The sequence below is a fragment of the Pygoscelis adeliae genome, unplaced genomic scaffold (genome assembly GCF_000699105.1).
Source record: "Pygoscelis adeliae isolate BGI_AS28 unplaced genomic scaffold, ASM69910v1 Scaffold77, whole genome shotgun sequence".
NCBI lineage: Eukaryota > Metazoa > Chordata > Aves > Sphenisciformes > Spheniscidae > Pygoscelis > Pygoscelis adeliae.
In genome coordinates, this window is record NW_008825216.1 from 5,704,551 (window position 1) to 5,714,898 (window position 10,348).

At 40.3% G+C, this 10,348-nt stretch overlaps 1 protein-coding gene across 1 annotated transcript in view; it reads right to left on the minus strand.

Annotated features, from left to right (window-relative positions):
- Positions 1 to 6,616, minus strand: part of LOC103921250 (chromosome unknown open reading frame, human C1orf198) — a 14,513-nt gene extending 7,897 nt beyond the window's left edge. Inside the window, exon 1 of the mRNA XM_009329190.1 lies at positions 6,572 to 6,616. The gene's annotated coding sequence lies outside the window, so the exon portion shown is untranslated. The remainder of the gene's footprint in view (positions 1 to 6,571) is intronic.
- Positions 6,617 to 10,348: the final 3,732 nt, after the last annotated feature.

Here is a 10,348-nt window from a genome sequence, read left to right on the forward strand (position 1 = left end):
AAAAAAACCCCAAACCCAACCCACCCAATACAGCAGCAGTATAAGTAGGGAGCTAATTTCATGCAGAGATGGAGAAGACCCATGTGTGAAACACTCCGTGCTGACATCTAAGTCGTCAGTAGTATTGTACATTCCAATGAGTCACTAGACGCTAGAAATGTGAGTTTAATTAGCATTCTGCTCTCAATTTCTGAAATCAGATTGCAAACTGACAATTGATTGGGTCAGCAGGAGAGGGAATGAAACGACATTTAAAAGACAGTTACCCGAAAAAAAGCATTTCCTTTTCCTTTAGGTTTGCCAGCCATGAGAATATCTTGATGCACATCTCTCCTGGCCCCAGTCAAACTTACGGTAGCAGCTAGTCCGTAAAGGGCCGTACCGCGTGTTCACTTTCCTCGGGCTGAGGCAGAGCTGCTGTGAGCTGCAGTTGCACACTTGAGCATTTAGCAGCAGAACTGCACTTGTGGCACTCTACCAGCTGCCACCCTGGGGAAGCAAGCACTGAACATTGCGGTAAGATTTGACGGTCAAAAGTGAATTGTCATTTAGGCACGGTTTGGGATTCTAGAGATAGGGTTTCAGTCCCCAGCTGCTTTCATAGATTTTGTATGACTTTGAATGAGCTGCAGTTTCTGTACTTTAATTCTCCGTCAAAGGAATAAAAGAAAAATACTTTCTTTTTCCTACCATTTGTCCAAATTGTATTTCTGGGAACTGTTCAGCCCAGAAAGTCTCGAGAGTTTACAGACAGGCTAGTACAGTCCCAACTGCAATTTCTAGAAGTTATCAGAATTCAAATAAAAGCTATTAGCAGCAGTAGTATTTTCAAAATATTGCAAGAGCAAGTCCTTCTCAACACATTAAGAGAGAGAGGGGGAGAGAGAGAGAGTACATGTGAGAGCACGCATGAAGTAGTATTTTGAGGCAGAGCAAACGTAGGAGTCTGTGTTCTTTTCGGTCTTAACCCTCTGGTCCAAAACTACTACAAGGGTTAAAATAAAGGATGCCTAGGTCTTGGATCATCTTTCTGTCTAATAAATAAAAGTAATATTAAAAATTGCAGGTTTTAGGAATTTGTGTGTCCGTCTTTCCTTAAAAAGACTATATTAAGGTATTTAGGAATTTTATTTATTGGATTAAAAAATTTAGACCTAACTTCAGTCTCAAGGCAGGGATAATCCACCAAATCTTAATACTGGCTGTATAGACTCATGGGAAACAATGTATTCTAAAAGAGAGGCACCACACACTAAGAACGTAATGATTTAATAATACTGTATAAAGTCAGGTCTCAGTTCATAAGTCTATATTAAAAACAAGATGACCACAAAGAACCCAGGAGCTTTTTCTTTTTTTTTAAAGCATCTTATTCACTCATCAGGAATGTGTAGTATTTTACTAAACAGTCAAGCAAACACAGCCAAAGCAAATTGTTTTGCTTGGCAGCCTGAAAAATCCAAATTGTTGAGACAAAGACTGCAGAAACACTGTCAAAAGCAACTTGTTTTAAGCACAGCCTGATACATGCAGAGGTAAGAAAGCCAAGTTTAAAATCATTTAGAAGATGACTTTGCTTTGCTGAATGGACAAAACCAAAATAAATATGGGACCCAAAGTAGTTGCAGTTTTTGCTTTGTTTCCTGTGCACACCGTGGGTGTTTTCAGGATCTTTTCAGAGTCAGAAATAAATCCTTAGGTCAACAGAGACCAATTGCAAGGGCAAAAATAGAGCAAAGCACTCAAAAACAATCTAAGTAATTTTAGTCCATACAGAAAGACAACGCCAAAGATACATAGTGTGGAGCTTCGGAGGAAATTTCATTATCTACTCTTTGGTGATATGAACAGCATTCTAGGCTGCCACTGTCACTGGTTAGCCTGAGCAAACTCATACTGACAGTATCTAGTGTGTGCACAGTTTTACACTTAAAAACAACTGTCTAAAGATTGATGCAGGTAATTGGATCCTTAGCCGAGAACATCTGGCCATGCAGATTAAAATAAACCTTGAACACTACTACTATTACCACAAGTTAGGTTTTTTTTGCTCAAGAGTTAATAGTCAACAGTAGTCTTACAGCACTGTGTTTTAAAAAGCTGTAGTCTAGATCAAAAAGGGAAGGGAAAACCCAAAACCTCAGGCACCACTCTTTTTGTCTTTCCAAGGAAGGATTGCCATTTATGCCAGCTTGATAAAAATAATCACACCGAAGCATAGTTTGTAACAAACAACTCTAATATCAGGCTGCTAAGGTTGGGGGGGGGGGAAGGAAGAATTCTTTTCTGTCACTTTCTTCCTATTTAAAAAAAAAAACAACCAAAACACAAAAACAACTAGGACTTGTACAAAGAAGGATATTGAAGACTGTCTTTTAGTTTTAGATAAGGGAAACAGTTTGCAAACCACATTTTTTATAAGTGCAACATAATTTTTTTCTTTCTAAATCATCACCAGAATTAGATCACTTCTATAGCAATATAGCTAGGGAATTCACACGGGGAGGCAGCAACCAGATTATTGAAGGGATTGAAGCTTGACACTCCCTTTTTGCCTTTTTTTTGTTTGTTTGTTTTTAAACACACCTTGAAGACTTCTCTTTTCAACAAGTATCTGAGGGCCTGTTGAAAGTAGAAGAGAGCTGAAGGAGGAAAAAGCCAGGAGTTAAAAGAAAAAAGTACAAAAAGGACTCTCTAAAGCTATCTTCACAACTGTTCTACCTGTATCAAGACCAATAAATTTTTAATGTGCATGTGTCAATTTTAAGCATTTGGAATAAAACCTATTTTAGTTAATAGCATGAATTAGAAATAGATTCCAACTTATTCCCATGCTGCTCTGTGCATTCAATGTGTTAGCTGAGGTGGCAGACTGAAATTATATTTTCTGGCCACTACTAAATTAATTAAAAAAAAAAAATAATCACACCAAAACCAAAAAGTTCTGAGTTCAGGAAGAGTTGCAGAGAAATTTTATTTCCAAACCCAGGCATGATTCTTGTTTTCCATTTATATCTTGGGATCCATGCTGAGTTTCGCTGAATTTTTACTTCAAACAAACCAAGAAACCTCAAAGGCTAAACTCAGCCAGTATGGCAGCTTTCATCTCACTTAAACCTGAAGCCATAAATAGAATGCCCTAAATTCATAAACCTGGCTTTAGCTCCAGTTAAAAATGTAACCCACATTTCAAGATGTGTTATGTTCATGAGGGCTCCACCCATGAACCAAATCACTGCCTCCAATTCAATCTCTAGTTCTAAAATGTCAGCTTATTTGCAGTGCCCTGAGAACTCGTTGCTTCCTGAGTAGTTTTCCTTCTGAGAAGTGCTACAGTTTTCTACTAAAGATATTAGTATTTTAAATGCTAACAGCTAACTCAGCAATCTACATTGTATTTCTGCTTTGTTTTCCTTGTTTGAGGGTTTAAAAATAAAGAGGTAAGACAAGAACTTTAAATACACATCAAACAGCTACAAATGGTGGAGATAGTCATGCAAGTGTTTGCTGTGATACGAATGACTTAAGCCATATCTCACATTTCTGTTTAAAATGAGAACACAGAAAGTTTACTTCTGACAGAAGTAAAGTTATCAAGCCCTTCAAAAACGTTCTGCCCAAAATGACAGCAATTTAGTACACTGTTCTCTGGGTAAGTTTGACAGCCATGAAATTAGAGAATCCATTGCACTAACTACCATGAGAAAACTTTGTTCATACCTAAGCAACTGGAATCACCATTGGCATCACTGTAACAGCTGAGAGAGGCTCCAACTTGCAGAAAACATGCCCTCCCCTCTTCTCTACTCTTCTCATTACCCTCTCAGTTTTCCTGAAGTTAGTTACAGACAAATACTGATTTTGCTGCATTGTTTTTCTTAGTCTCAATGTTAAAAAAAAAAAAAAAGCCTATTGGTTTTACTGATTTACATCTCTACTTTCTCCTTCTCTGCAAAAGCAGAAAGTGAACATCACATTGCCTTCCTTGGATAAGCCAGAGCACGTTCACGCAAAGCTGCAAAAGAATGGAGGGATTTTGTCATCACTGCAATAACATGCAAAAAACCAAACCAAACCAAAAACTCTGCATTCAAGAGAGATCAGGGAAAAGACTATTATGGAAAGAATAACCCATCATGTGGTAGAGCTCACAGAATGGAAAGAGTCGGACAGCCTGAAATAACAGCAGGAACAGATCTGGCTCACAAGACACTGAACATGCATTACAACATGTCAACCTTCTTAGACAGCTCATTCAGGTTTCTTCACTGCTTCCCCACGCTGGACCGATTGGGCAAGGATACTTTTTCCTTAGCCAGTACCTCATGGGGGAATTGCCTTCCAAAATTATCTTATTAAAGTACTGCTTAGGGAAGAGATCAAAGAGTAAGCACGAAGCAAGATCTCCACCTTTAGAAATGGAAGACTCAGCAGTTGAAGGATTTGGCTGAAAGACTGACACAATATGAGGCACTGGGGAAAAATTAAAAGGAAGAACCCATACGAACCAAGCAACCCACACCCCATAAAGCCAGACAAAATGGATTTTCTAGAGTTTTGCTAAAGGAAAAGGTCATGCAACTTTTCAACCTACAGCTGACGCACAGCTTTTATCTCTGGTCAGCAAGGAGGGAGGCAGGGGAAGAGGGAAGCATAGCTTCATCAGCTGAGACAATTATTTCTAATTATTTTCTAAAGCAACCTCCTCCCCACCTCACTTTTCTTCAGTAGTCACACGAGTGTTCCCATATCATTCTGTAATCCTCCATTCATTACAGAAAAGCATGAAACTAGAGCATCCATCCATTGCGGTCCCTCATTTTGAGACACCAGGAGGATAGTGAAAATAATCTTAATGGGCAAGGGATAAACCACAGGCTGGGTTGAAAAACACTTCACTAGACATACAAGCACTTAAAAGAAAAGACAACTATCAACTAAAGAGAAAATTCATTTGAGTGCAGATGCATCTCATCATGGATCACTAGTCAGTGCATTACATGAAGCACTATCTCCAGGAAGTTCAAGTATTCAGAACTTACAAAATCCTGTCAAGACAGAGCTTAGAAATACAATTACAGCTGCCACGTTCCCAAAACTGAGTTTTAGGGTTTGCAACAAAATGTAGAGGAGAGACAACACTGCTGTCTCCAACGTATGATTTATTTTACCTTATCGTCCATGAGGTCCACACTCTTCTCACTACTTTTCTTTTCTTGACAGCTTCACCCAAGTACACCCATGCTAAAAGCCTCTTTAGTATTATACTAAAAGCCTGTGGCTGCTTCTTCTAAGGGTCCTGAAAGACAGGAGGGCTTGCCTGAACTACTAGGCTTCCACTGCAGGAAATCCTCCACTGGCTTCTGAACCACCACAGCTTCTAAGGGAGTTTTAAGGCAAGTGAAGACTGGCAATGGTTTCTCTTAAACTGCAGCACTGTAGGCTGCAGGGACCCAGGAGTCACATCAAGTCATAGGTTAATCAGCATCTGCAAAGCACAGATGGGGTGCTAGCTACAGGCAGTGACCTTGAGCAGGGAAGGGAAGGCTGACAAGTCTAGGGTCAACCAGATCAACTTAGTATTCACTGGCATTTCCAAATAATTACTCTGCATTAGGCTAAAATTATAGTCATAAACTCATACATGATTATCTACATAGTTCAAGGGCAAAAAATGGAAGAAACAGGGGAGAAGCAGCTTTCTTTGGCAGATAAAGCCAGAAAACACAAAGTCTGAAACATGATTAAATTAACATGCCCACCATACCCAGTTGAGAAAGGCAACGAGCTGTGGTTTTGCTCCCAGATTTTCTTCAACAAGAAGAAGTAAACTTGATTTCCCACCACAAATATGGTGCAACTCTATTTCCTCACACTGAAGGTTCAGAAAGATGGGGAACTTGGGCTCTGTCTTAGCCTTATGAGAATCCCATCGTAAATAATGCTTTAATAAAATACCAGAGGTAAAGCGGGGGGGGGGGAACAAACAAACAAACCCAAAACCAACCCACCAAAGAAAAAGACATTATTTTTTGAAGCAGCTGCTTTTTGGAGAGGAAATAACACAATGCTTCTAGCATAGCCCCAGGTTAACAAGTTTCATTACATTCTAGTACATAACAAAAAGACGAAGCATTAGACAGGCTTTAAGAAAGAATCCAATGAAGTGACTAGGTATCTGTACCTTTCTCACCCCATTTCCTAGCTACTTTACTCCTGACTTCAAAAGTGAAATGCAGTTATATTTATACAATATCTGAGACACTGGTCTTGCAACATGGGAAGTTGTTTAAAAAGTTTACAAAGAAAAAATCAAATAATTTGTAATTAATCAGTTTTACACCTGCACTTGAAGCCAGAACATTAGTTCATGAAGTACATTTTGTGTTTCTGTTGATGTAAATCGAAGCACACCAGTCCCATTTCATTTGCAGGACGGTCACTTTACACAGCTCCCATAGAATAAAGAAGACATTAGTCTATCAAGTCTCAAAATGAAGACAATATAAATGCACAAGGAACAGTATGAAATGACAAACCAACATTAAAAATAAAATTGCTGCATATTTACCTTCGTTTCCCAGGAGAATGGAGCCGAATGTTCATCTTGCCAAGTTATGTCCTGAAATAAAATTCAACAATGACTAAAAATCAGAAGAGCGCTCTACCAGCTCAGGAGCATGATACAGATGACATCATGTTGCACTGCTGGAAGCATAACAACCACTACCACAGAACTTGCTAAAAAGCGAGAGCACTACTTAGAGATGGCACTGATTACATTTTAAGACTGACTGAAAGCAAGTTCTCTGAGGGGAAGACTATCAATTAGTATACCAATTTAACCTACAAAATATATGAAGGTTTAACCTGGTCTAAACCTCTTGAAACAGTTTCTCTACAAATAGCTTTAGAACATATTACATTTCCAGTTTTTTACTAGGCGTTTTCTTTGTTAGCTGCTAGCAACACACAGGGACAGAAACAACAAAAGGAGCAGGGGCCTTAGGGAAATAAAGTCCCATTTCCTCCCCTCCGCAGACCGGGTGCAACCAGGCAGTCATACGGCAGCGAGACAGCTGCGCATCCATCAGGCCAAGCCACAGCTGGATCCAGCCCTGACAAGACACATCATTACACCACTTCAATCACCATCAGTCTGAAATAAGTATTCAGTGCTGTCGAAAGAACCACACGATGTCCAGAGTAAAATCCCAACCTGAAACAGCTTAAGAAGCTATTTTTCTGAAAATAATCCCAATTTGAGAAATTTAAATAATCTCTTCATACACGGCATGCCCTCCAGAAATACATTTGTTCAAGACTTGCAACAAAATGATCACACTTCTACTCCTAGTCATGGATGAGGCTCATTTGTACATTGGATGTTCACGCTGGTAGAGGTAATGAGTTGCACCCTCCATACTGAGTATACCACTGCTTGGCCACCCCAGTACATCAGGGGAGGAACAGGAGGTGGAACAGTGGATGGAAGGAGAAAGGCCAGGAGTAACCACGCACAGGGAAGGAGAGGACAGGACAAGACCTGGAGTGCTTGTTTCACACTCCTGCTGTTTGAAGAATAACGGAACTAGACCATGTTTTAAGCTAACACTGGAACCTCACATCTTACCATGACTGCCCTTTTCTTCTTATTTCTGACCTCTGCCTTTATAGAAATACATTTCTCAGACATCTGATAGCATTCTCCTGATCTGCCATCTCTTATTTCACCCTAGGCAGATTTTGCTGGCCAAGGGCTATGAAATCACAATGAGAAGTGTCTGAAACCATCTCCTAAACACGAAAACGTGTCATTCTCCAACTATGACTCATCTGTGAAACACAGGGTTTCTAGCAGCAAAGTATTTGTGGTATATATGAGTGTGATCCCATGCTCTTAAAAAAGAACTGGGTTGATAGAGAACATCTAAAAGGAAAGGCCTGGGCTCTGCTTGACCACACATTCTGGCCAAAAAGGAAATTTGGTACAGGAAATTTTTGCCAAGAACACAAGTGTAATACCAGGTTCTCTCATTCCAGGAAATGGATACTCATATTTATTAATATTTAAGGGAAACAAAGGGAGTAAAAGTCTGCTTTTTAGTATCCGTTCTAACTTCTATCAGTATTTGCACCGTGGAGTGCTGCTGACCACGTGGGAACGCCACACCACTTAGGTGGGGTGCCTCGCAGCAGGTGAGTGTCAAAGTATTTCAAAATCATTTTAGGACCGTATCCTTTGCCTCTAAAACTGGCAGAGTTGGCACTTCATTTCTGAACCACGCGTGACAGGAATCACAGTCCAGGAGAGAATAGATATGGGAGAGCCCAGCCACTGGATTGAGTCTCACACACAAGGTAGGACCATAACACTTCTGTCCACATGGGGTCTGGACAAATCAGTACTTGACTTCAACCACAGCAGTAAAGGACGGAAACGAAGTCCAGCAAACAGTGTAACACACCTACATGGTGTCACAGCATCTTAAACCTCCAGACACGTATGGACAGCTGTCTGTGGGTTTTACCTAAGGAGCTTAAAGGAAGCTCTGACTTCTTGCCATTTACAGGACATGCAAACCAGCCGTGGACCAGTTTTAAATTTGGGAGCAAGCCAAGACCGTCCTTGTCCTGGACCTGAGACAGCCCGTTCTTTATCTTCCTGTATTTGAGGCAAGTGTAGACAGCACTAGGAGGGACACCTCTTCACCCAATGCTCCCTGCACATCCTCAACTCAGCGATGACAGCACTGCTGCAAGTGAGCCCTGCTGACAAAAGACTGCCTGCGGAGGGATAGAAAAGCAGCACTGGGAAGGCAGAGTGAAGGTGTGAGGTTGTCATGCAGCAGGATGTCATTCCCTACAGGATGGAGCAAGTCGGCTTCCTACTTCATAGGATCTGATGTCTTCTCAACCGCCACAGCACTTGTTGGCACCTCAACTTGTAACCTCAACATCCATCTTAGGCAGACAAAAAGCTTCTGAAATGAATTAACGGTATTTTGGTACCAGTTGTTAAAAAGTTCTTGTCAGAGACAAAAATCTAAGACTTTCATAGATTATTTCAAAAGATGGAAGTAGTAGACATTTGTTAGGCAGGAGCAGTTCCCTGAAAGAAAAGGAGCATAACTTTTTCTTCTTAAAAGGATGGCTCATTGTATCTCAGGCTGCACAGCCCAGCACACCTCAGAGCCAGTGAGTCTGAGGAGCTTTGCCCACATTTGAGAGATCTTCCATGGGATCTAGCAAAGGATAAAATAGGATAAGACAAGGTTTGAGGATACAAAGCTTCAAGGAGCTGATGTCTGTGGTTATTTGAAGTGTACCTGAAGCTAGGACGAAGGAGACAGTTGTCAGGTTCTGTCCATTGTCAGGGATGGGAAGGAAGTTTGTGGCCTCCTCCTCTTGTGCCCTCACAGAGGACATGCAGAGGACCAAGTGAGAAGCAGGAGAACAACACAGTTCAACAGTTTCCTGTCTGATGCGCCTGATTCATGTTTATCACCAACAAAATCTGAGAAATAACTTTGCTTTCTGTAGAATAAAAAAGTTCTCACATGCTTGAAGAAAATGGGAGCAAAAGAATCAACTATTTCAATATTCACAAAAGTAAATTACGAATAGAAATTCCAGAGAAAAAGGCTTCAAGGCTATTTATCATCAACGCAGATCAGAAGAGATCCATATCTGATCAGCTTTTGTTTTCAGCACACAACAAAGCCTTCTTCCAGAAAGAAGGCAAATAAATAAACTTTTGTTCACCAGCGTTAAAGAACCTATTTGTAAGAAACGGGGCCTCATGCAACATATTTCATATCTAAAAAAAGAAGAGAGAGCTAAAGAGAAGCAAAAATCCGGTAATACACTTGACTTCAACAACCAGCTGCAGAATATATAAAAAAGAATCACAAACTATGTTTGCTATATGTACGCAGCTTGTTGCAAAACAGCATCTGAATTTCAAAATGGAAGACACTGGTAGAAACGTGCCAGCGTATCTGACACAAGCATTGCTCAGAGCAGCTGACAGTAACCAGGCAGTCACAAACCCATCAACAAATGCATCTTAGAAGTGTTATCAGAACAGGACTTTCTGGTTATTGGGGTTTAACTGCACTCAAAAGCTGCCCTGCGTTGTTTTTTAAAAAAGCACAAATCTATAACAGGCCCAACATAAAAGTTATTGCTATATTGAATATTTGTTGCTTTAAAGCATTTTTAAGTAGGAGATAAAAGGGTCGATCCCTTGGCTTGGTGACAAAGTTCTTAAGGCTAAGCAAAACAAATACTGTATGTGCCTTCAGATAGGTAAGTCAAGCTTCCCTATTAAAAGATGATGAATGAA